A 5,304-nucleotide genomic window follows, 5' to 3' on the forward strand; every position below is an offset into this window, starting at 1 on the left:
TTAAAATTGCCAATATCCAAGAAGTTTCTGCTTATGCAATAGCTTTGTTCTCAGATACTTACTGAGCTGTTTTTGTTTTGTTTTTCCTTCTTGGCTGAATCTGACTATGGTTATGCTATGCATCCAGGGTTTCATTATGGGACTTGGGGGAAATGGTACTGCTATGATTTGGCAAGAGGGAAATACAGTAAAACGTTCTTAGTTCCTGATTTACACTGAAAGAATGTAATACCTCCTTTAATTTCCAAGAAAATGAATGCATTACATACATTTGAGACTACGCTCCTTAGTAAAGATTTACAGTTCTAGCTAAACCCACCAGTGACTCCCAGAAAAATTGCTCTCTAATTCCAACATGGTAAGCTAAATATTCCACCATAACTATGTTCCTGTATATATACATATAAAAGGCATATATATATATATATATATGTATATGCACAACTCTACATTTTACACATACTGAACCTATACAAAAATAGAGGACCCTTCCAAGCAAGAGGAGGTATAAAATAAAGTAATGAAGCACACTACAGAGTCCTCAGACAATTTGCCTTTGTCCTTTTCATCCTTTCTCTTACTATAATAGCATTACCATTAGTGCATATAGAAGCTTTCTGTGGCACAAGTTAGTAACTGAGTCCGTCACTGAAGGCAAGAAACTGGTCAAAGCACACTGAGGTCCCCATCTATGCATTTCAATTGACTACATATAGCATTATGAAAGACTTTCACAGCAAACCAAGGCTAACTAAGTTCTAAATATAAAGTACCTCTGTACATTCTCACTGTTAAAATGAATCCTGATGTGTGGATGGGATGTATACCAGAAGACACCAAGAACAGCAGAAGACTAAAGAAAAATCCAGACTTTTTTTTTGTTGTTTTTTGGCAGCAACTTGTCATTTTATATAAATTTAATACTTGTTTCAGGCAAGTCAAAATAGTCAAAAGATCTTGTCCAAGCTGGTATATAATTTCCTTCCATATGCTAGATTGGAGAAAAGAAGAAACAGAAGAGGACAGAAAATGGATTTTACCCGTCTACCAAATCTTCCTTCTAGTTTCATTCTACTCTTAATTTCACAATTTCTCTGTTTAATGTTTGTAATTTTGAGAAATGTAGCGTAGGCTTGAAACTGCAGTCTAACTCTTGCTTTTATCAATTCTGGGACTTAAAACATTTAAAGGTATATTTGGGGCTCATTGCCCAAGCAAGAAGTTTTCTTAGAGTATAAGACTTTTATAAAGAATGGCTGCAATTAATTGCCCTTGTGGCAAATGACATTATCCTCAAACTGAAATTGCCTTCATTTGCATAGTGTTGAGTGAATAATGACAACACTGAAGAAGTTCTTGTCTCTTCACATAATAGGATATTCTGAAATTATCCTCACATATAAAGTAAGCACATATGTACTAACTAATAAATGCACTTTTAATGAAAATAATTACATTTAAAACTATTTTGTTGTTAATGAACCACAAGAAATACTACATATTTACTGTTTAGTTGAGAATTTAAATAAATGGACAATGTTACTAGCATAAATGCTATTTCAGAAACTGTTTATTACTTTGAGGGTAAATGCAGCATTATGCACTGGTCAGTGTATTTTAGCAAAAAAGGAAATACTATATTTAAATATTTAAAATAGTTAACGACTCACTTAGGCTTTGTAAAATTGAACTGAGATTAAAAAGGATAATATCAATAGGCCTTCTAAGGATCATGCTTCAATCAAACTGAAAAACATCAGTTCAGAGATAGGGTAAGTTAATAACTGAACTGAAGGTGCAATTAACATATCAAAATAGATATGGAATAGTTAGGAAGCCAAGGGAGGCCTTTTTGAGTGGAGTCCAAAAGAATCTAGAGTCAGCATTAGCAATAAACAATGAAGTAGAAGAAAATAAGAGAACATTATTGGTGAAGTTTAAAAATTAAATGAGTTCTGATAGAATACACATCCAAATTGAGACAAAGCAAATCTTAAAGATAACTCATCTGAGCAAATTTTCTTTCAATGTAGCCAAAAATGGACCCCTAGACTTGATAAGACACAACAACAATGTGACAACAAAACAAAGCGAAACAAATTTTTTTTGTGAAAAAATAAAACCAGTGAACACTGTAAAAAAATATCAAGAGATTAGGCAGCTTTGAAATTACACTAATGAAGACAAAATTAAGAATAATCTCATCTCTCACCATTCTTATTTGCAAGAACTCACTTTTCCAGAGCTGAAATTTAGTAGGAGATCAAGAACGGCAATAGCAGCTTAGAAACCAAATCTCTATCTAGTTCTGAAAAGGAGAATAAAGAACTCGGGTTTTCTTATATATTATTCTCTTTCTACATACTTGTTTTCCTAAAAACCACTGTGATACAACAGACTGATCAATGAGCTGGAAAAGCAACATGATGCATAATTGTCAAGTGAAGACAGATTTTGCCTCACTCTTGTATACACATTTTTTAATACACTCCAAAGCTTTACATTACCTTGTTTGCAGCAGAGGCAACATAAGAACTTCAGAACAACTGGGGATGAGATTTTTCCTGCCTTACCTTCAGTTACCTCATTCAGGTCAAGAATATATCAGATAGCAACTGGTAATGTCTTTTCAGTGGCCATCAAAACTGGGGCTTGTCTCTGGGCATTCACACACTCTAACTTGAAAGGCAAGGAGGATGTTGATGCAACATGCTGTATTTTGTCCTCAGAGAAAAGTATACTTCATGATAATGTCTATTTCTAAAGTAATGATGTTAATTTATAACTGTGAATACAGTAAAACTTACCTGATAAAACAGGTTGTTTTATAAAGAAAGTCCTTAAAACAATATCTGTCTTAATTATTACATTCTCTTTATGTCTAACCTCCACAGTGATCTTCTCTAAATACATCACAAACTCTTTCTGCCTTCCCTTTATTTTATGGCACCCTATTTTATGCAGGACATTACTTTACTGAAATGAGCCAATTTAAAGGGAAACTAAACAAAAAGTCAAAAGTTGAATTTAAACCAAAATAAAGTGAAATGGACAACTTGGTAGCAGATTCATGTGGAGCATTACAGACTATCTGGGCAGCAGAGAAAGCTGTGGGGAGAAGTTGGTATTGCTTTCCTTTTTGCAAAACAAATGCAAAAATAAAGTTTTGAAAAGTACCTTTTTCATGAAAAGGCTATGACGGCCCACTGACTGTTCAATAACAGTCTCCATAACATCCAAGTTATTCCTTTTGTAGTTAGGCATTAAAAATCAGCTCTGCAGAGCACTCAATACTTAATTTCTTATTTGGTTACTATGCACAACTGGCACATGAAAGCACAGGAAAGCTTCTAAAAAGCACTCTTGCTGCTCTATTATCATGCAAGAAAAAAGAGGAGGTGTGGTAAGTTTTAGGAGGTCTGCCACAGAACGTGTTGGATAACAAAAACTTTGCATTTTAACTCAAAAAACACGCAGCAATTGGTGTTCATCTAAACACAACTATTTCTCTCAATAAAGCAGACCTCCTGTCCAAAGCTCTTTGGAAGCTGTGACAAAGGAGCTTGTTCTGTGTTTGGAAAAACAGAACGACATTCTGAATTAACAAAACACACAAGCAGAGCCACACATGGGGTTAGCTATACCATAAACCTGATGATGTGCAGAGGGAGCCTGGATTAGCAAAACATTCCCACAGTCAGCAAACCACAGTAGTATGATTTACTAGCAGCTAAAGCAGCTCTAAGGTGGGAGGCAGTGCAGGCTAGAGAATAATACCACTGAAAAAATAAAAACCTCAGAAGAACAGATCTTTTAATTTCTGGCTCCAGCACTGACTTACTGTCTAACATCTAACCAATCACTTCCCTGCTCTCTACTTCAATTTCCTTAACATTAATCAGAGATTTTAAAAATTTAAAAAAAAAAAAATTGTATTTAAACTTACAGGCAAAAAAACTCTAGATGACGCCAGAACAAGTTCGGAGGAGGGCCATGAAGGTGACCCAGGGGCTGGAGCACTTCTCCAATGAAGACAGGCTGAGCTGGGGTTTGTGAGCCTGGAGAAGGGTCAACCTTACTGAAGCCTTATGGTACCTGAAGGGGGCCTACAAGAAGGCTGGAGAGGGATTTTTTGCAAGAGCATGTGGGACAGGACAAGGAAAAATAGCTTTAAACTGAAAAAGAAGCGCTAGGCTTATGTTAGATATAGGGAAGAAATTCTTTTCTGTAGAGGTATGAGCTACTGCAACACGTTGCCCAGAGAAGATGTAAATGGCCCGTTCCTGAAAGTTTTCAAGGCCAGGTTGGATGGGGCTTTGAGTAATCTGCTCTAGTGCCAAATGTCCTTGCCCATGGCAGTGGTTTGGAACTAGACAATCTTTAAGGTCCCTTCCAACCAAATCATTCGTTGATTCTATGAAATATGAATATAATTATTTACAAAGCACTTCATAAAAGCACATCTTAACATACCACTAGCCTTTTGCAAAGCTTTTTTACCATTCAGAATCACAGAATTGTTGGGGCTGGAAGGGACCTCTGGAGATCATCAAGTCCAATCCCCCTGCCAAGGCAGGGTGTCCTAGAGCAGGTTATATTGGAACGTGCCCAGGAGAGTTTTTAAACTTCTCCAGGGAAGGGGACTCCGTGATCTCCCTGGGCAGCCTGTTCCTGTGCTCTGCCACCCTCAACATAAAGTTCTTCTTCATGAGGTGAAAACTCCTTGTGTTTTATTTTATGGCCATTGCTTCTCATCCTGTCGCAGGGCACTGCTAAAAAGAGTCAGGGTCTTAATCAGAAAAATTTATTTTTAGTCTGTCATTCCAAGTATGAGCTGATGAAAATTACTGATGAGCTAGTGAAAATTTGTTGCAGAGAACATTATTTCTCACATCTTCCACTGGATCTGAGAGGAGCTGGTGAAAAGGATTACTGCTGATTTAATGTATAAATGTGTAAGAAAAACTAATACTCCCCCTCAAAGCCCCAACAATCCATAAAACAGAAATACATCTCAAATAGAGGAGGATGGCACAGGGGTTTTTCTGAGAAAAGATGAGGGTTTGAACAGCAAAGGTAGCAACAAGGCTGTCACCACAGACAATCTGGACTTCCTAATTTCCTGCTTCCAACACGTGACTGGCTCTCAAAACCAGGAAAATTTAGGACAGCCTTTTTCTGCCTCAGAAAACTGAAATACATTCTAGATACTGGAGTAATCAGAATGTAACTATTTAAAAAAAAAAAAAAAAAAAAAAAAAAAAAAAAAAAAAAAAAAAAAAAAAAAAAAAAAAAAAAAAAAAA

The 5,304-nt window shown here is 36.1% G+C and overlaps 1 protein-coding gene across 1 annotated transcript in view; it reads right to left on the reverse strand.

Moving 5' to 3' along the window:
• Window positions 1-5,304, reverse strand: part of ADAMTS19 (ADAM metallopeptidase with thrombospondin type 1 motif 19) — a 126,417-nt gene that overhangs the window by 85,683 nt on the left and 35,430 nt on the right. The gene's annotated exons all lie outside the window — the stretch shown is intronic.

This window comes from Empidonax traillii, unplaced genomic scaffold, assembly GCF_003031625.1.
Source record: "Empidonax traillii isolate 1590-97213 ecotype Southwest subspecies unplaced genomic scaffold, ASM303162v1 scaffold2:size4533513, whole genome shotgun sequence".
In the NCBI taxonomy this organism is placed as follows: domain Eukaryota; kingdom Metazoa; phylum Chordata; class Aves; order Passeriformes; family Tyrannidae; genus Empidonax; species Empidonax traillii.